Source organism: Panulirus ornatus, chromosome 2 (genome assembly GCF_036320965.1).
Source record: "Panulirus ornatus isolate Po-2019 chromosome 2, ASM3632096v1, whole genome shotgun sequence".
Lineage (NCBI taxonomy): Eukaryota > Metazoa > Arthropoda > Malacostraca > Decapoda > Palinuridae > Panulirus > Panulirus ornatus.
The window spans coordinates 82255350-82277581 of record NC_092225.1 but is presented as its reverse complement, the minus strand read 5'-3'; the positions used below and the strand labels follow the sequence as shown (position 1 = coordinate 82277581).

At 45.3% G+C, this 22232-nt stretch overlaps 2 protein-coding genes across 4 annotated transcripts in view; one reads left to right on the top strand and one right to left on the bottom strand.

The window, feature by feature from the left end:
- The window catches only part of LOC139757725 (uncharacterized), a 221327-nt gene that overhangs the window by 59038 nt on the left and 140057 nt on the right, over positions 1-22232 (top strand). The window lies entirely within an intron of this gene.
- The window catches only part of LOC139757688 (uncharacterized), a 95726-nt gene that overhangs the window by 70000 nt on the left and 3494 nt on the right, over positions 1-22232 (bottom strand). Inside the window, exon 1 of one of the 3 annotated variants that reach the window (XM_071678457.1) lies at positions 19808-20013. The exons of 1 other annotated variant lie outside the window; for it this stretch is intronic. The gene's annotated coding sequence lies outside the window, so the exon portion shown is untranslated. Of the gene's footprint in view, positions 1-19807; positions 20014-22232 lie in introns of those variants that run through there. One more of the 3 variants, XM_071678449.1, reaches the window with a different exon arrangement.

The following is a 22232-nucleotide window of genomic DNA, read 5'->3' as shown; positions in this document are numbered from 1 at the left end:
GCTGTATCACGTTCACATATTCCCACTGTATGCTGTAGTTGTTTACATGATAATGTCATCTGATGAGCTGGTGTCACACCTCTACATCTGCGGGTAGTGTCACGCCATTTGTATTACATAAGATCTATGGTGTTGTTTCCTCTTGTTGGTCTGTGGTTTACCTGTACAAAGATAAGTGACTCACAAAGATTAATGAGCCTTTGGGACTGTTGTCTCTTCGTCTGCTGATCCATTAGTCTTTCCTCCGTAACTGTAGCTGCTGCATGCAGACCTTGTTTATATTTCATGACACTCGGTAATGAATTATCGGATCAGATTCGTACATTCCCTTCAGTATTTCTCTCACTTTTGTTCCTACTCTTTTAAAAGCATTTAGCTTGTTTTTTGGAGGGTCTGTATGAAACTAATTTTATGGTATTAATGGCTGGTTTGCTCTCTATAATTATTTTACAATTATTGTGGTAACTTCATTATCTACTCTCCTTCCAGCTCATTATGGACAAACATTCCGACATCGAGTGTCGCTGTGTGTCATTTTGACTCTGAACGTTTGACACTCACATACTTGATCCATCTTTTTCGTTCAGCCATGCTTCTATTCTTGATGAGGACTGTGTTGTTATATTTAGTGTAATCATTGAAGTAATCTACTGTGAAGTAAAACTCTTATATTATTAGACTTTGTATGTTTTTACATATCATCTCCAAGTGTTCACTCCTCCTTCATACGTCCTCTGCTGGTTTTTGTGTATTTGCTTTTGACTTTATTGGCTTTCACATTTCGAGGTAGTTCATCTTAAATTTTCAAAAGGGCTTTTTTGTCTCGATCCTGTTTTGTGTTTTCTCAGTTGTTCTAGTGCAATTTAGACCAGAACTTTCCTTATTTCATTCACTAACAGACGAGTTGCATTGCTTTGGTGGGTTACTGCAGTTGGCACACTCTGGCCACGAACAGCTGTGGTCCTCATTCCATCCAGGTCTATTGTTTTCACCAATCGCATATTTTTCGTGATCTCGTTAAACAAGTGATTGTCCGACAGTCACTTGTTTACCAAATGGCATCCGAGCTACGTCTCTTCATTGTATATCAACTGACTGTTATATTTCTTTCTTTTATCTCCCCTGATGATGTGATTATTAAACGAAAGTGCACTTGGGAACTTATCGTGTTTCATATTTCCCCGTGGACTCGTAGGAATATACTTGATCACGCGCTCAATTGTGATCCTTTCCTAATATATATATATATATATATATATATATATATATATATATATATATATATATATAGAGAGAGAGAGAGAGAGAGAGAGAGAGAGAGAGAGAGAGATTATAGCGTTACAGACTGTGCTGGGAACACAACGGCATTATAGACTAAGTGGAAGACACAAAGCAGGGTTTTGTGGGAAGAATCCAATGGATTTATAGCTTTCGGGGGGGGGGGGGGGACTACCAAGGCACACAGAGAGAGAGAGAGAGAGAGAGAGAGAGAAAGAGAGAGAGAGAGAGAGAGAGAGAGAGAGAGAGAGAGAGAGAGAGAGAGAGAGAGAGAGAGAGAGATTGTGCAATGAGAGTTAGTCTGAGGCAGGGCTAGCGCGTGTTTCTTACCGCAATCTTCTTCCGCCTCTTACACTCCTGCCATCATCAGTTCTCGGTTGACCAAGTTGGTACTCTACCTTCCGCCTGATTTGTTCTCGAGTGTCACATTGCTCACCTCAGACGTGTTCCTCATTTCACCTGGCATAACACAGAGGAGCCACTTGGTTTTTCTTTCAGGGTATTTCTGTGTTTTTGTTTAGCATGTTTTTTTAATCATCATTATTATATCCTAGGATTGATTACAGAGTTAAGCACTTAATTACCATTCATTAGATTTTTGTCATGTTTGCTGCCATGCACATTCAATCATAAACTTTTCTTCTCTCAAAGCTGTCCAGGTATTCCATTCTATGAAATTCACAAGTTAAGTGTTCCTAAATTCTTTTTAATTCATATATTTTGGGTTGTTTGATTGTTGACCATGTAACACAACTGTGGTCAATTTGGTTTTGTTTACAATGAAGATGTATACGTTTTGAAAGTTCTCATCATCATTCCACTTATTACTTGCCAATCTGTTCTTTCAATGTCTCACATTTACAATGACTTCGTGACCATTTTCCCTAATATCTCTATCTTTCTCTTTCTGGTTCTTTGAAGACGTGTTACGCTTTATACATTTACACATTCCATAAGTTCTTTGTTCATAGTTATCTTCAGTTGAATTCCATGCTGTTCTCTTCTCTCCATATTGATATATCATATCCAAGTCCTCTTATCTCTTCTCACGTTATCTTTCGTTAATCTTATCGCTACGCTGAATCTAGTGCCCATCACGGGAACATCTCACTGCTCTCTGTTTTATCCTCAGTGGCTGCTGGGCTCATATCAGTTATTCCAAACACCAGTACTGAGGCCAGACAGAGAGAGAGAGAGAGAGAGAGAGAGAGAGAGAGAGAGAGAGAGAGAGAGAGAGAGAGAGAGAGAGAGAGAGAGACGTACACGCGATTTTCTGTCATTTTCTTGTCATGAACACAGTAAGTCGCTGTACTGTATAATCAGTCGGGAAAGACTGATGATTGTGATGACTGTCACGTCAATCTTAGTGCTGGCCTCAGAGGCCTGCCTGGCTGCCTGCTGTTGCGTCTCCCCTTCCCGAGCTGCTCGGACAAGCAGTGACATTGAGGAGCGAGTCATGTGGAAAAGAAAAGGGAGTAATTTGATCATTCATAAGGCTCACCCAATCAAAAACTCATCTCCCTCTTCCCATAATGTGCTTAGAGAGGAGCGCGAATCAAGCCGTTTGAGTTACTTCACTGTAGGCCACATAAATCCCATCTGAGTCATAAAGCAACATAGTAAAGTCAGTATATACTGTACATGATGCTGGGCGAGCCTGGTAAGTACACGTAATAAAATCTTGAGTCAATTTACCCACGTCTGCAGGATGCAAGGGTGAGGGGAGTATCTCCAGGGATGGGTGAGTAGGGTAATGATTCCTGGGAGAGAGAGACGGAGAGATGTGTAGTTAATGTCCTCGAGATAGAGAGATGGGTACGTAATGTCCTCAAGAGAAACGTGAAGAGGAACGTTCTTGGATGAAGAGACGAGTATTAATCCCTACACGATGCCAACTTAGAAGAGAGAGAAGTAAGAGCGAGGGAGAGAGTCGAGAAAAGTTTGTTCTGTGAGTGTTTGTGTGGCGGGGCTGTGGTCCAGCCTGGCTATACTGTGGTAATCTCTGGCCACATCTTTACGCCAAACATCGCCAACACTGGCCACAAGGACTCCATTCACGTGACGTCAGCCCCAGCCTCCCCTCCTCCTCACCAGGGGCACCGTGGTTATCACTCCCTTCTTATCTGCCACAGTTTCCGTTGCTCCGCCTCTGTATCAAACGTGTTCGTCACAAGAGCCTCTCTTGTTGGGAACTAAAGTGTTTAATGAATGTTCTGAGGACTGTGTTGGTGGTACGTGGGGGGCGGGGGGAAGGTCTGAGGACTGTGGTAGTGGTGTGTGTGGGGGAAATGGTCTAAGGACTGTGGTAGTGATGTGGGGGATGGTTTAAGGGCTGCGGTGGTGGTGAGGGTGAAGTGAAAACTGTGGTAGCAGTGTAGGGGATGGGCTGAGGTGGTGGTGTGGGGGTGATCCGAGGACTGTGGTAGCAGTGTAGGTGGTGGTGGTGTGGGGAAAGGTTTCAGGACTATGGGGATGGTGGTGTTGTGGGTGGTGATGGTGTAGAGGATGGTCTGAGGACTGTGGTGGGGGTGTGGGTGATGGTGGAGGGATGTCCGAGATGGTGTATACCGTGGTAGTGTCAGCGACGGTAGTGATGTGTGCACCTAACCACACCCAACCATATGCCGTCCGTACCCACGCCCTTACCCAGCCACGCCCGCGACCATATCCAGGCACACCCACGCCCATATCCAGTCCCACCCGCGTCCGTACCCTGACATCTCGTGTACGTACTCGGCCACACCCACGCCCGTACCCTGCCACACTCGCGTCCGCACCCAGCCACCCACCACGTCTGTACTCAGCCATACCCACGCCCGTACCCAGCCACACCCACGCCCGTACCCAGCCACCCCAATGCTGCTACAATACACAAACAATGTCTCAGTCCCCTCAACACCATTCAGACGTGGTGTGGAGGAGGCGTCTCCTGACGCTGACGCCCTCGATCTCCTTCATGACCCTCAGCCACGGGTGGTCACACCTCTAGCACACCCTCCATCCGTGGCCGTAGGCCTGGAGGGAGGAGAGCGGCGGCCTAGGGCGTAACAGATGAGTCCACTACTGTATTGATCACAGGAGTGGGAGGCCTGGACGGCGCCAGGGACCGGGGGTCGACGACCCACTCCGTCGCCAACTCCTCCAGCAGCCACATAACCACTGATATGTGAAGGGCAGGTACAGCAGTGAGCTGCAGTAGTCATATATTATCTTGTACGGGTTAGGTTATGGCAGAGATAAGTCCTTAAGATGAACTGATCGAGACCAGGTGATGACAAAGAAAACGAATGTAGGAAAACAGAGGCACGTCGTAAGACATGTTCAGGAGGTTGGTAGTTTGACTTATAACAAGGCAATAAGCCTTTAGTAGCATAGGAGAGAGGAGAGATAATAGGTTCCGAAGGCTAAGTCATGGAAAGAAAGAAACAGACATCACAACGGCTCACCACAAGGACGAACGCATCGTCACTCAGCTGTCCTTAATCTCTCATCTTAACAAAGCAATTAGCACCTCAGATCCTACCTCAGTTAAAGCAATTAACACCACAGCAGTCACATCAGTTAAGCGCTTAACACCTCAGATAAGCTGTCACCACAACTAAGCTAAGCTCTACCCTGCGCTGGGCTCTCATCTGGGCCAGGGCCTGACCACTGCCAGCCAGATGCTAGCCTGAGCTAAGGCAGTATTCAGCAGGAGACCCGTCACCACTACACCAGCATCTGAAGCACTCGATGACCACCACGACACACGCTGCGGCTCTGACCGGGGAGGGAGAGGGAGAGGTGGGTGATGATGGGAGGGTTGGTGGTGTGGAAGGGGGATGAAAGAGTATCAAGGGAGGAGAGAAAAGAAAAGGGAAGTCCTGTTCAAAGGGAGAGGTGCAGGGGAGGTAACGGTGAGGAGTAGAAGAATGAAGTGAGGCAAAGGTGAGGAGAGCAGAGGGACGGTGACGTGAGGGAGGACGTGAGGCAAGGAAGAGGGAGGACGTGAGGCAAGTTAGATAAAGGACTTAAGGCCAAGGAGAGGGAGGACGTGAGGCAAGGGAGAAGGAGGTCATGAGGCAAGAGAGGGAAGGGGTGGCACCTGGTGCACCAACCGCCCAGCTTGAATGACAATTTACATTTTATCCACAGGTCAGACAACCCGGCCTTCACTGTAAACCTGGGAATCAACTATTTGCTTTGGTCTGTTATTATGAATGACGTCATAAACGGACGACCTTCGGGGCATGACAGTGTTCCAACGTGTGCTGCAGTGAACACGTTGCTCACTGCATAAATCAAGACACCTTCTTATCTACTGGCAACAAGACATAAACATTATAAAAGCGCACTTGAGGATGTGATAGAAACATTCAGAATGGCTCGAGCTAAAGCGGTCGTCAGGACTGGCATCCTAGAGACAATCTGACAGGAATCTGCTCTTTGAAACACCACATCATCTGGTGTGCACCACTGGAAACTCGGCCCAGTAAACAAATAGTTGATCTTAAATTACTGAAGAGCATTACAGCCGAGTGAATCAGTTGCTATTCGAGTCTTTACCGGTGACTGACGACTTGTCATTAAAAACATGCTCTAACCTTCAACCTTCCCTAGTTCTAAAGTGTACCTTTTTGGCTTTAGTTTCTCCCCAAGTGGCGTAACCCTGTGCATTTAAGCTTTCACGGTTCAATTCCGTATGCCTTACGGCTCAAAATCTTACGTCAAGGCATTAAGGTCCCATGCTTTTTAGCTGTAATGTCTCAAGACTTGGTTCTGAAGCCTCACGCGTTTCTGTTCGAGGAAAGATTCCAACACATCCGTCATAAATCTTACTTCTCTGACGCAACCACAAATTGTTGACCGTGAAGGATTCTATTATTACACCTCTCGGTGACCAGCTTTCTGGGCTGAACACGACCACCAGAGACCAATTATTGATGAAAGTTTTCTATCTCCTTCCTTGTTCATCCACCTTCTCTTCTCCGTCTCTCCCACACACTCTCTCCTTCACCCTTTCACCCAGCCAGCTGATGAGAACACGACCCTGGCTTGATGTACACGTCTGCACACGAGACAGTCTCCCTCGGTGGATCACACACACACACACACACACACACACACACACACACAGCTGACCGTGAAGCCATTCATGTAGTCATTTATTTATGAGTATAGCAGGATGGGCTGTGGTTAACAACAGTGGCTCCCGCCTGGGGTTGGTCCATCCCCAGGAACCATACTTGCTGCTTCTACAAGAGCCCACCACACGAAGGGCACCACATGAACGGACGGGCTGGCTACGTAGGGCAAGACAACCTGTCTAGCATCGGTGATTACTCCCGCCCCAGCTAGTGGTGGAGGTGGTGACCCCTATGATAATGACACTCTATAATGACCTGGTGGACGTCAGCAGGAGGCACAGCTGCTGACCCTCGGGGCAGACCAGACGGGTCTCACGACGGGGGTGGCGCTCTGTGCACCAGTCACGACGCCAGGCAACACCGAGACGCCCACCTCACCCCAGCCATAAGCCACCACATGCTGAACCCTCGAGGGAGAGAGAGAGAGAGAGAGAGAGAGAGAGAGAGAGAGAGGGAGTACCCTCCAACCCACGAAGAGATTTTGCCATGAGGGCAGGGCCAGCGCGTGGCTCTCACCGCTTAATTTGTCCTGCATGACGACGTGTCGTTCCCCGCCTCTCCTCCTCCCACTTCATGTCCTGCTCGTGGCATAACTCCATCCTTCTCTGCGTCGGTTCCTCTGGCCTCCTCCTGTACTGTCGTCAGCCAGGAGTCTAATCCTCCGCTGAATGTTTATGTAGTCACTCCACGCCAAGCCCGTCCTTCTGCAGGTAGCGCCTGAAATAATCACACCCACGTCTTCGCCGGCCAGTCATGCATGTGTGTGTGTGTGTGTGTGTGTGTGTGTGTGTGTGTGTGTTATCATTGTGGTAGGTGACCATGGACTACTCCCGACTTGATAACTCTGGCTCAAAACATTGCTCTCTCTCTCTCTCTCTCTCTCTCTCTCTCTCTCTCTCTCTCTCTCTCTCTCTCTCTCTCTCTCTCTCTCTCTCAACCTTGTATTTGTTGTAAGGAATATACTGTGTCTCCCTCTCTCTCTCTTCCACGTTCCACAATGTAAGGCTCTAGAGTGGAGAGAGAGAGAGAGAGAGAGAGAGAGAGAGAGAGAGAGAGAGAGAGAGAGAGAGAGATGATGCCTGAAGCAATCTTTCTATCTCCCGTTTTCTTAAAGGAAAACTTAGCCACTTCCGTAATATGAGGTAGGTAGGTGGGGGAAATAGGACACAAGTGTTCTTGCAGCCAACAAAGGCAGCACCACGCACGCGAGCAACACGTGGCACAACCACGTGGTCAACACACCTGCAGTCATCAAGTGATTTCAGTAACATCCAGTATCCTGTTTTCTTTGTCTTATAGCAACGGGCATGACCCGGGCCAGACGTGCCTCCGTTATGGCCTTCTTGAGTGGAACGAAAATTAGATAAGAAAAAAGAATGGTGAAATTAATTAAAGTTCACCAGGTGTTCGTAGAACTGATTCTTAAAGGTGGAAAGGTGATAGGTAGAGGGAAGGACGAAAGATGGAGGAGGTATAACGGTCAATCCTCATATGGCCTGTTGCCGCACATAAACTATAGGATGCAGCAGCTAGACGAGTACCTCGGCTCTGAGTGTAGGTGGCAGCGACCTATGGAGCCAGCCGACGAGAGCAACGGTCATAATAACAGCTGTAGAGCAGGTAGAGGGTGGTAACATTATGGCGTACTGCAAGGGCTGGTCGAGGCGACGTTACTGTTATGGCGGTCAAACATACATACTCACACACTGCCTCCGTGGAGAGGTGGTTTGGCTTTCAGATCCACCAGTCTAACGGGCCGTGGTTCGAATTACTTTACGAGGCAATGCGTTCCCACTGTTGTTTCCACAACTGTCGAAATTCCGTGAACGTAAGTTTCCCTGGCCTGTGAGGCTGAGGCGACACGTGAGAGACCTCCCCTGTACCACAAGTGTGGCCACGCCCGCATACATCACCCACAACCCCCACTTCCTATCGCCGGGCCACGCCTCCCTCTCTGACTCCCCCCCTAACTCACAACGAGCAACATCCTGCCCGGCAGATCAAGGCACCGGTGCAGAACAGCAATGCAGCGTGTCATCTGTTCCCGGACGGTACGTACTACCCGACGTCAGGGAACTTCAGCGAAGACTAGTTTAACGTCAACACATGATGACCACGTCAGCAGTGTGGCCAGATGGCTACTACTGGCCTACTGACATTGGGTGCTGAGGCACAAGTGTTGTATGTACAAGGAATTACAATATCATCGAAAACAATGGCGTTGGTATTCATATTCCGCTGACTTGGTCTCCCCCACTAACATTAACTCCCTCTTGCGTAAGATATTCATACTCGATGATTACATTAAATGACCGCTCAACACAGCTGAACCTTTAATTGAAGAAACACGATAACTTTATCCTCCTGTGTACGATATTACACGTCAGGCAAACACCAAGACCTACTGAGAAACATTACATTTTGTACATTTTGTGTACTGAGATAATGACTTATGGATACACATTCCTCAACAACTATTACCAGAACACTTATAATACCCTACACTTGCCTGGGTATTTTCACCAAAGGTGTCAACGAGAATAACATGACGCACCGAGACGGCAACAGATTATAAGGTTCCAACACTCGCCAGGACATCAGTACTGAATTACTGATAAATGTAGATTAGTTATTTTGGATTCCCCGCGTAATGAAGTTATGCAGAAATTTTCGCGTGCATGAAAGTCTTTAACAAGCTTCCATTATATCATATAACTGGCTAAACACGTTCTAAATAATCATGAAAATACTTCTAAAACAGATATTACATGGGATTAATTTCAGATATATTGAAAAAACATTTTTGTTGTTAGATCGCTGGGTGTGTTTGGTGTGAATATATATATATATATATATATATATATATATATATATATATATATATATATATATATATATATATATATATATATATATAACCACAGGAAAATGAAACACAATAAGGTCCCCAGTGCACTTTCGTGTAATGATCCCATACCCAGGGGAAATGCAAGGATGAGATAGAAGACGTTGAACAGTCAGCCGATACACAAGGAAGAGACATAGCTAAGACGCCATTAGTAAACAAGCGTTACCGGATGGTTATGTTCGGGTTGGTGGTGTTCGGGTTTGGCATCATGCCTGTCACAAAATTTTATGTGAACAAGAAAGGGAACTGTTTCCAAATTTTGCCAACAACAAAACTATTCAGGTTGTGCCGGCAATGTACGAGGTATGAAGAGGACAAAAATGGTGTGGGTGAGTGGTTATACTGCTGAAAAACGCCGTTTCGCCATTCTCCCAGCCATACGCAAGAACGAGTAAACGAAGGCCTGGAGGGGTCGAAGTTGTATGTATATGACACTAAAACTGCATTGGAAAACAAATTCAATTCATAGGTAAAATTTTCGTAAAGATCCGTGACATGCACCACTAGGTGGGGTATGTGTCGATAATTCCGTAGAGGGTAGCGTGCGTGGCTACCACATTCCCATCAAATATTCACGAGAGGCCGGTCACTCCACCTGGCTGGCTGGCTGGCTGGCTACATTACCTTCCTCACGTGTGATGGACCCCCGTCTCGTGTTCCTAGAATGGATTTACGTCCTCCTACAACCACAGACATTTTGTCTGCCAACCAGGAGCTAGTCGAACCCCCTCCCCATTCTCTCTCCCTCTCCCCCCCCCCTCTCTCTCTCTCTCTCTCTCTCTCTCTCTCTCTCTCTCTCTCTCTCTCTCTCTCTCTCTCTCTGGCCACTGTCCATGTGATCGCTAGCAACAGGTAAGGAGGGCGGTGCCTAAGACCTTTCGAGAAGCTCCTGCGTCCCCAAGGCTGCACTACTACCAGTAGCAGGGAAATGCAGACTCCTCCGAGTGGTAAATTCTTTGTCGAGACTGTCCTCCCTATGGTAGTGCCTCGCCAAAGGTGAATTTTCACTCGCGGTGTAACCTCTTGGAGGCGAAGTCCAGTAACACTATATGTATATATATATATATATATATATATATATATATATATATATATATATATATTCGCCGTTTACCGCATCAACGAGGTAGCGTCAAGAACAGAGGACCGAGCCTTAGGGGGCAAATCCTCACTTGGCCCCCTTCCCTGTTCCTTCTTTTGGAAAAGTAAGAATCAGGAGGGGAGGATTTCCAGCTCACTGCTCCCACCACATTCACAGTCACCTTCTACGACACGCAGGGAACACAGGGAGTACAATCACGTCGAAAAAGTTCTCATTCGAAAGGAGTCCATCATTCACCTGCTACAGGAGGTACCGTAGACTTCGAGAAACAGAAAGAGCTCCCCAGATAATTCTGCGGGTTGTGTTGACAGAGAAAATTTCTTGCTGAAGCTGTCAGATGTTCAGTATAGTACAGACTGGTTAACATCTTACTGTTCGATGTAAACAACACGAACATGGTCTAACATCAGCACAGGTTTACAATGTATTGATTTTTCATGTTAGAACAACGGTTTTGCAGCCTAACCTCACCAAGACAGTTCACGTTATAGCGATCACTACATTGGCTGGACCAATGTTTATGTTGCCTAACATTCGTCAAGAGAAATATCTCTTATTAAGCAGAAAGGTATATGTAGCATAAATACTGGTACAAGGTGGGTGTAGTGAGGGTCTTAATAAACTCGACAGCTTTGACGTAAAGCGAAATTAACGCAGAGTTTAATTTGTTGTGGCCTTGTAATAAAACCATATGACAGGCACGCTTTCAGAACCCTCACGCATGTGACACCAAATGCCACATTTCCTCTTCCCATATATATATATATATATATATATATATATATATATATATATATATATATATATATATATATATATATTTTTTTTTTTTTTTTTTTTACTTTGTCGCTGTCTCCCGCGTTTGCGAGGTAGCGCAAGGAAACAGACGAAAGAAATGGCCCAAACCCCCCCCCCCCATACACATGTACATACACACGTCCACACACGCAAATATACATACCTACACAGCTTTCCATGGTTTACCCCAGACGCTTCACATGCCTTGATTCAATCCACTGACAGCACGTCAACCCCTGTATACCACATCGCTCCAATTCACTCTATTCCTTGCCCTCCTTTCACCCTCCTGCATGTTCAGGCCCCGATCACACAAAATCTTTTTCACTCCATCTTTCCACCTCCAATTTGGTCTTCCTCTTCTCCTCGTTCCCTTCACCTCCGACACATATATCCTCTTGGTCAATCTTTCCTCACTCATTCTCTCCATGTGCCCAAACCATTTCAAAACACCCTCTTCTGCTCTCTCAACCACTCTCTTTTTATTTCCACACATCTCTCTTACCCTTACGTTACTTACTCGATCAAACCACCTCACACCACACATTGTCCTCAAACATCCACACATTGTCCTCAAACATCCACACATTGTCCTCAAACATCTCATTTCCAATATATATATTGGTAATTTTCCGCGTTAGAGAGATCGCGGCAAGACAAATGACTGAACGTTATCTTGGAGAGCAAAAATGGGTGATTGAAGGAATAGTGGTTCCAACAACGTTATATGGTTGCGAGGCGTGGGCTATACATAGGGTTGTGCGGAGGAGGGTGGATGTGTTGGAAATGAAATGTCTGAGGACAATATGTGGTGTGAGGTGGTTCGATCGAATGATGAAAGGGTAAGAGAGATGAGTGGTAATAAAAAGAGTGTGGTTGAGAGAGCAGAAGAGGGTGTTTTGAAATGGTTTGGTCACATGGAGAGAATGAGTGAGGAAAGATTGACTAAGAGGATATATGTGTCAGAGGTGAAGGGGACGATGAGAAGTGGGAGACCAAATTGGAGGTGGAAAGATGGAGTGAAAAGATTTTGAGTGATAGGCGCCTGAACATGCAGGAGGGTGAAAGGCGTGCAAGAAATAGAGTGAATTGGAACGATGTGATATACCTGGATCGACGTGCTGTCAATGGATTGAACCAGGGCATGTGAAGCGTCTGGGGTAAACCATGGAAAGTTTTGTGGTGCCTGGATGTGGAAAGGGAGCTGTGGTTTCGGTGCATTATACATGACAGATAGAGACTGAGTGTGAACGAATGTGGCCTTTTTTTCTTTTCTTAGCGCTACCTCGCGGGGGGGGGGGATGCTATTTCATGTGTGGCGGGGTGGCGATGAGAATGGATGAAGTCAGCAAGTATATATATATATATATATATATATATATATATATCTTTTTCTTTCATACTATTCGCCATTTCCCGCGTTAGCAAGGTAGCGTTAAGAACAGAGGACTGGGCCTCTGAGAGAATATCCTCACCTGGCCTCGTTCTCTGTTCCTTCTTTTGGAAAAATTAAAAAAAAAACGAGGGGAGGATTTACGTTTAAATGTATTGGTATATACATATTTGCGTTTATGGCCGTTTATGTATATACATGTGTATGTGGGTGGGTTGGGCCATTTTTTTTGTGTGTGTGTTTCCTTGCGCTACCTCGCTAACGCGGGAGACGGCGATTAAGTATAATATATGTATATGTATATATATATATATATATATATATATATATATATATATATATATATATATATATATATATATATATATATACTTATTATATGTATGGATCATGGTGAGGTGCCTGGGGATTGGCGGATTGCATGTATAGTAAAACTGTATAAAGGCAAGAGGGACAAAAGTAAGTGTTCGAACCACCTGTTAAGTTGTATGTGAAGGTATTGATTGAAAGAGTGAAGGAACAGTGAGGTTTCAGAAGTGGTAGAGGATGTGTGGATCAGGTGTTTGCCTTGAAGAATGTGTGTGAGAAATGGAGAAAATGAAAGATTTGTATGTGGCATTTATCGATCTGGGAAAAGCATGTGATATGTTGGTAGAGATGCCTTGTGGAAGGTCTGACAAATAAATGGTGAGGGAGGAAAGCTACTAAAACCACCGAGAAGCTTTTTTCCAGAGTGTAAGGCGAGTGTACGAGTAGGAATAGAGGAGAGTGAGTGGTTCCAGGTGAATGCCGGTCTGCGGCAGGGGTGTATGATGTCACCATGGTTGATAATATTCTTTTATGGATGGGTGGTAAGGGTAAATCCACAGCACATAAATCGAGGAGAGGGGCGAATATGCAGTTTGCAGGGAGTGAGCGGGCCACGGAACTGAGCCAGCTGTTGTTTGTTAACGACACAGAACTGGAAGCAGATTCGAGTGAGAAACTGCAGAAGTTGGTGACTGAGTTCAGGAGTGTGTGAAAGGAAGAAGTTGAGAGTAAATGTGAATAACAGGAAGGTTTTTAGGGTCAGGTTAGTTGGGGTGTGACTCAGAATGGAGAAAACCTGGGGAAGTGGAGTGTTCTAGATACCTGGGATTAGGCATGGGAGCAAATGGAACCATGGAATTAGAAGAGAGTCATAGGGTGGGTGAGGGGCGAAGATTCTGAGAGCACTGAGGAATGTGTGAAAAGATTGATCGTTATATGAGAGGGCGAAAACGGGTATGTTTGAAGGTATAGTAATCCCAACGATGTTACATGGATGCGAGGCAGGGGCTATAGATCAAGATGTTCGGAGGAGAGGCGGATGTGTTGGTAATGATATGTTTAGCAATGTGTGGTGTAAGGTGGTAATAAATGGGTAAGAGTGAGAGGTACGGTAATAAGAAGAGTGTGATGGAGTAGACGTGCAGTATAAAGTGTGATGGAGTAGACGTGCAGTATAAAGTGTAATGGAGTAGACGTGCAGTATAAAGTGTGATGGGGTAGACGTGCAGTATAAAGTGTGATGGAGTAGACGTGCAGTATAAAGTGTGATGGAGTAGACGTGCAGTATAAAGTGTGATGGAGTAGACGTGCAGTATAAAGTGTGATGGGGTAGACGTGCAGTATAAATACCGGTATATGTGCATGGGGGTCGTCGTTTACACAAGAGCAGATCCGATAAGGAAGCAATTCCTCCCGCCATGTTGACGGCCTACGAGCGTTTTTCTCATAGGTCAGACGAGGCCGGCGCCCGCCCGGGAGGTTGCTGGGGAGGCACGAACCCGCTTCACTTACCAGATAAATAAACTCGTGCCAGGTGAACTCGATCACACCCGAGCAAGCAGCTGTGGTCATACAGGTTTTACGGTGGAATTTGAAAATAGTTTTCGTTCCATTTTCTGAATCTTTCCTCTTACATATTATTATTATTATTATTATTATTATTATTATTATTATTATTATTATTACTACTACTATTTTCATTATCATTATCATTATCTTATTATTATTATTATCATTATTATTATTATTATTATTATTATTATTATTATCATTATTATTATTATTATACAATTCCAGAACACTTTCTATGCGACTGCAGTATCAAGGTTGCGCTCCACGCAGGAGTGGGGAAATGGATTCTTTTTCGGAGAGAGAAACTCTCCGTCGAAAATATATTCCTTTGCTATCCACTGACGATGATGCAGCCTCAAGGAAGGTTACCACTCTTACTCGTGGTGTTACGAAATGCAGGTGGAGTCCAGTAACACCGACGTATTCTTCGACAATAATGTGTACGACTCCACGTACGTACACTCGCGTTGATTACGGATAAAGGATCAAAGAATCATTTCAGTACAGATCTTTCCTAAATAAAGAACAATATTTACAAATAAATGAGTTAATGACCTGGTTCTTATTTGTAATTATGGTGTTTCTGTATTTCTACAATTAAGGCACGCAAGCCATGGGTAAAACAGTCCCTTACAGCCGATTACAGAGCACAAATCCCGGCACTGGCTACAGTAGCTGTTACATAGTCTCTTAAAGTGAACTGTACTCTCTTCCCTACCATTCTGATCAAGCGGGCTGTTCGTGTATGCATCCCGCATACCAGAGTATCCGCTGGAAACGAATTAGGTTCACTGTTCCACTGGGCTGATCAAGGTTCACTCTTCCACTGGGCTTTCCACTGGAGGTGTAGCGTGCGACGTACAACATCTGTTTCCCACTGCATAGAAGAGACTCATCCTCCAGTGGTGACGACACGTCTGGCTTCAACCTGCCAGTGGTATTCTGAGGTGATTGAAGTAAACAATGTCTGACGCCATCTCCTGGTATACAGAAAATATTTCTTGTTACTTTCTCCGGATCAGCTGCCTCGCTGGGTTTCCAGGGCCAAGGTGGTACACCAGAATCAGTTCCTTCCAATAGCTCTTATGCTGCAGGTCCGCAAGGCCCATTGTGTCATCGTCCTCGTCGACTTCTGCCCTTTTGAGGCAATCGGTGCCAAATCTCTTACATTCTTCTCCCAGTATATGGAAGGATCAGTCAAGAGCCTCTCCCAGTATATGGAAGGATCAGTCAAGAGCCTCTCCCAGTATCTGGAAGGATCAGTCAAGAGCCTCTCCCAGTATATGGAAGGATCAGTCAAGATCCTCTCCCAGTATATGGAAGGATCAGTCAAGAACCTCTCCCAGTATATGGAAGGATCAGTCAAGAACCTCTCCCAGTATATGGAAGGATCAGTCAAGAACCTCTCCCAATACATGGAAGGATCAGTCAAGAGCCTCTCCCAGTATATGGAAGGATCAGTCAAGAGCCTCTCCCAGTATATGGAAGGATCAGTCAAGAGCCTCTCCCAATATATGGAAGGGTCAGTCAAGAGCCTCTCCCAGTATCTGGAAGGATCAGTCAAGAGCCTCTCCCAGTATATGGAAGGATCAGTCAAGAGCCTCTCCCAGTATCTGGAAGGATCAGTCAAGAGCCTCTCCCAGTATATGGAAGGATCAGTCAAGAGCCTCTCCCAGTATCTGGATCAGTCAAGAGCCTCTCCCAGTATATGGAAGGATCAGTCAAGAGCCTCTCCCAGTATATGGAAGGATCAGTCAAGAGCCTCTCCCAGTATCTGGAAGGATCAGTCAAGAGCCTCTCCCAGTATATGGAAGGATCAGTCAAGAGCCTCTCCCAGTATATGGAAGGATCAGTCAAGAGCCTCTCCCAATATATGGAAGGGTCAGTCAAGAGCCTTTCCCAGTATCTGGAAGGATCAGTCAAGAGCCTCTCCCAGTATATGGAAGGATCAGTCAAAAGCCTCTCCCAGTACATGGAAGGATATCCTTAGTAGGCTCGAGTACTGTAGTTTTCCCCTGCGTCATTACCCGATTCTTTCCTCCCAGCTGACTGAAAGGTCCATATCGGCCACAAAGGCTTTGGTCCGCGTGGCCGTGGCAACAGACTCTACAAATGAGTCCAAATGCGCACAAATCCAGGAGGGAAGCTGAGATGTGGTTCATGTGTGTCTCGACAAACTGGTCTCGGGTGTTAGTTACAGCCACACTCGCGAGGTGTTAGTTACAGCCACACTTGCCAGGTGTTAGTTACAGCTGCACTTGCCAGGTGTTAGTTACTGCCACGCTTGCAGACCAGTTTCTTCTTAGGACGCACTTGCTCCACCAACTCAGCTTCTGTAGTTGTACCAACACGACTTACTTTGTCGGGCTGTGAATCTATGGTCAAACGAACAACAGTCTTGGTAACTGTGTGATTCCTCTGTTTCTTCTCTTCAAATGCTTTTAAGTATGGTATTTTCACCATAGGATGGCCCTCACTGTGTTATTTCACCATAGAATGGTCTATAGTGGGCTATTTTACTATAGGATTGCTTTCAGTAGGCTATTTATCTGTAGGATGGCCCTCAGTGTGTTATTTCACCATAGAATGGTCTATAGTGGGCTATTTTACTTTAGGATTGCTTTCAGTGGGCTATTTCTCTGTAGGATGGCCCTCGGTGTGTTATTTCACTATAGGATGGCTCTCAGTGTGCTATTTTCACTTTAACATCACCCAAGTGTTGCTTCGTATTAGCTTTTTATTGTAAAGACCCTGGAATCAGTCCAAGAGGATAGAAGTCAAATTAGGTCCTTCATGTTCATTACCATCATTACCATATACTGTAACCTGATCAGGGCCTCAGTCAGTGGAGTGTCAACCACACTACGTCGACCAGAGAGGCGAGGGCCATGTACACACCTGAGGTGGTCCGAGAATTCTTCTATTAATGGTTATAACTTGATGCTGTCGGTCTTAATGATTGGTCTACACCACAGATGACCAGCCAATCAACCCAAGAGGTTTAACGACAGGTACACCAGTCTCACGCTAGGCACAAGGTCAGTAACTCAGAAAATGGAACGTGGTGATTGACCGTGACCTTTAACCTCTAGATTGTTGAAGATCCGAAAGGCATCTGACCAGCTGTACAGACCTGACCATCGTAGGGAACGTCAGGTCCGTGTTCTAATTGGTGCCACAGGCATTAAATGGCCTTGTGAACCTGACCACTGACCAGGTCACTGTTACAACTAGTGCCACAAGTACTAAATGGCCTTGTGACCTGACCACTGACCAGGTCATTGTTAAAACCAGTGCCACAAGTACTAAATGGTTTTGTGACCTGACCATTAACCAGGTCATTGTAACAACTAGTGCCACAAGTACTAAATGGTTTTGTGACCTGACCACTGACCAGGTCATTGTAACAACTAGTGCCACAAGTACTAAATGGTCTTGTGACCTGATCACTGATCAGGTCATTGTTACTAGTGCCACAAGTACTAAATGGTCTTGTCACCTGACCACTGACCAGGTCATTGTTACTAGTGCCACAAGTACTAAATGGTCTTGTGCCCTGATCACTGACCAGGTCATTGCTGTAACTGGTACCACAGGTACTAAATGACCTAGTGAACCTGACCAGTGACCAGGTTATTGTCGTCACTGGTACCACAGGTATTATATGTTATATGGTCACCTGACCTGACCACTGACCAGGTCAATATTGTAACTACTGCCACAACCACCAACCAGCCTTACGACATGTGATCAGTGACTCATTCTCTTCCCAGACAAGATAACATTTCCAGTAATGAAGGATTTGCCACCCTCTCACAGTCTCCTGACAACTGACCCATGTAACAATAACCATGACACAGAATATCTGTTACACAGGCACACGGCTGAGGACACTGGCTGGCTCAGGCAGAGGACAACACAGACCCTGCCACAGTCTTGACGCAGGAGACCCGATGGCTCGGTCGACGCCTGCCACTGGTCCTTTCTCCATCTGTCGAAAATCTGGGAAACATAAAATCTAAGGACTTCCTTTTTTTTGTTCATCACGACTGTCTTTTGCCTCAAGATTCGCACTGTGAATACTATTCGCCACATCAGATATTGAACCCATGAGGGGTTCGAACCAACGATAAGCGGTATACAACAACAGGAGCACTCAAAAAAAAAAAAAAAATAACAGGCCAAGAAGACAACTCTGTAAACCCAATGGCAGCATTACTTACACTGCCGTCCCTAATACTGCTTTCTCAAGACGAGTCCAAGATGATGACGATACGAACACCGTCTCGAACACCTCATATCGGGGAAAGACACGGAGTTCTTTATGAGTACTGGGGAGCAGACACCACATACCTGGTGACGTCAACGCTACGGGAAGGAAAACTGAGTGCCCAAACTTCCTGCCTCGCCACTTGTGTCGTGACAGATGTCCGGGGGTTTCCTCTTAACACATGCGTCGGTAGCTTCATGATAAGTGTGGGGGGCTACTTCATGACGTGTAGGATTGCTTCATGACAGGTGTGTGTGTGTGTGTGTGTGTGTGTGTGTGTGTGTGTGTGTGTTTCATCCTCGACTGGTTATGTAGGGTTACTTGTGACAGGTGTTTGTAGGTTACTTTATGACAGGAGTGTGGAGTTGCTTCATGACAGGTGTGAGGCGAGGCTTCATGACATGTGTAAAGTTCCCGACAAGAGGTGTATGGGGGTTGCTTCATGACAGGTGTAAGGGGGTTGCTTCATGACAGGTGTTGGGGATGTTTCATAAACGGTGTTGGGGATATTTGATGACAGGTGTGTTGGGGATGCTTCATGACGTGTGGTGGGGATGCTTCATGAGAGATATGTAAAGCTGATTCATAAGAGATGTATGAAGTTGCTGCATGAGACGACTGGCACCAGGTGACAAACATTATACTCAGTTTTCATGAAGAAAAAAAAAATGTCCACAGTATACCGTGCGGGTATGTGTAACCCACAACTCGTGTTAATGCCACAAATATAATCATTGGGCCGTTGATAAACCCAATCAGAGCAGCACATTGTTGTAAACATTTTGAAAAATGCAGTTTCCCTCCTCCGTATTTCGATTACTTTTACAAAAACTGGCCAAAACTTCCCGGAAGAAGTTTTTACATTATTACTAATCCAATATCTCATACATTTCTCTCTTCATCCTGTGAAAATTCATCTCATCATCTGTATATGCTACCTTGGTAACACCGTGCATTTAGCAGTGACCAATACCGTTCTCTTTTAGCAGTGACGTAATCTTATTCCCAGTGCGATGACAATATTTTTACAAACACTAAAACGTCAACTTACCTTCTAACTTTGACCGAACAATCGCAACACCTTTATTGATACGGGAAGATATCCAACACTAGAGTCTCTCTGATGACAGCGCCTGGGACGGATATTTAATGAGAAAAAAACTACCTCATATGCGAGCGAACCCTCAAGGAGCAACAGCAACCACGACCTCACTATTCGGGGACCTGAACACTAACTGAGTCCCGCCGGCCGCCCGCCAGCTAAGGACAGCGCCAGCGGCCAGACTCGCGGCCGGCCTTGAGGTGCCTGTTATCCTTTTACGTATTCACTTTTATCGACTCCTTTCCCATTGGTATTCAAGGCACCGGAAAATTTGTAGCCACGGGAGACTATTTTATCAATATGGTCTGGCTTTTAATAGGTTTGGGTATCGCTGTGGGGATTAATCTATTCATATGACAAATTGACATAAAGCGAGGAGATGAGAATGGTTCCAGCTATGATTTTTCAGCGCAATTGAGATGGAATAGTGGTGCATTTTCCCAGAGGAATGTTACGGTTCAAGTTTAAAAACCTACCATACTATTATTCAGCTGACTTAACCAGTGAATAAGTCATGAAAACGGCATGTAGAACAACTAATAATATTATTACCAAACCCGCAACGCACCGGCTGTGACAGCGGCAGTTGCTTGCCGATATTTTTAATTTCTGACAATCTCGACAATTTTAGCTCGCTACGGAATCGATTATATTCAGGCTCTCTGCCATACTTAGTATTTCCCCCTGATGAATGAAGGAGCAGAGGACCTCCTAGTGGAGTCGGTGCATAGGAGGGGAGGAGATTGAAGGCAGAAGGAAACAAATATGCACAAGTTATCGGGGTGTTCACCCCTGTGGCGTGAGGTTACGGCCCGCTGCCCAGCCAGGGAAGCTCACGATTTGCCTCCCCACACACCCACAACAAAACCCCACACACTAACACCCCACACATACCAACACTGCCTTGTACTCCACAACCACACCTACAGCTTCCGCCCGTGCCCTTACACTCGACGGAAACAAAAGATGTGCGCCACACATACCTTCCACAATTGTGTATACAAAACCCTAACATACCTTATAATAACTCGTTCCACCAACATACCGATATTCCTAAGCATCCTGACACGCTTAACTATATGGTTTCCCTCCATCCCAAAATCCTTAGTACACGCACATACCTCAGGATACGTTCACGTCCGCACTCTACCAAATACCTCAACAAACGCTTTTATCTAAGATGCATCCCCACCTCTCTCTGCTCCATGATAAATGCTCATGTTATTTAACACCTTCTTAGTCTTCCACCCGAGCCAGCTCTACCCTCCCTTGTTCCTACGCAAACTCACGTACCATCATTCTCAACACAACATAAACATGTATACTCCCAAACATATTTTGGCCCAAATATATCACATACCCTGTTCTCCGATGTAGCCATGTACACTTACACCACCAACATCCGGCCCTGGAACACATGCTTGCAAAACAGCGACGTACTTGGGTTTAGGGATGGCTCAGTGTGAAGTGTGACGCCGCTATATGCAAGAATTGGTATGTGTGGATTACTTGTATCGGCCAAGCGCCTGTAGAGTATTAAACTGGAAGGCAAGGAGACGAGGCAAACATTTTTTTTTTCTTAGGATGCTCAGCCATGCTGGGGATCGTAAAGTGCTGATTGGTGAAATGATGAGGTTGTGGGTCTAGGCTGTGGTTGCATGGAATGGATGATGTTACGACCCTTGGGTATGATGATCTGGCCTTTGAATCGACTCTTTATGGTCGTCATGTCGAGTTCAAGGGTTTTGCTTAAAGGTAAGCTGAAAGCTTTGGCTGTCGCTATTGTATGCGTCGTGTGATATCTAGATACGCATAGTATTAAAACATTGTTTACGTTATCGTGCTTAATCGATTAAATTATCGTATAAATGAGTTTCGTTGCGGTACGTATCTTGAATGCACGATAATATTTATCACCATTACGAAGATGATAGCCATCAAATTTATCTTTATATTGGTTATCGTCAGGAATAAGTTAGCCTGCCGCGTCAAGTTACCGAATTCCGGTGTTGTAATAGAGTACTTGAAGGATCGTAAACGAATTCAAGTTGGTGTGATAAGGTACTTAAACCACTTTACTTAAGGTGTTTGGTCATGGCACTCAGGGACTGAAGAACCTTTTAAGTGTGAATACTTTACGTTTCCAGGAAGCATCGTGCTTACGGCTAGTAGAAATGAAATCCTGAAAAGAATTACTAAAGAAAACTATCATAATCATTGCTCGTCATTACCAGATGTGGCTCATGGGAGAATACGGCCTTCGCGCTTGTATAACCCTGAAATAAAAAACGGTCATATCAAGCTTACAAAACACAGATGCCATTTGCTACGTTGCAAGCGCCATTTTCATATGAGACCAGATTCAAAACAAATG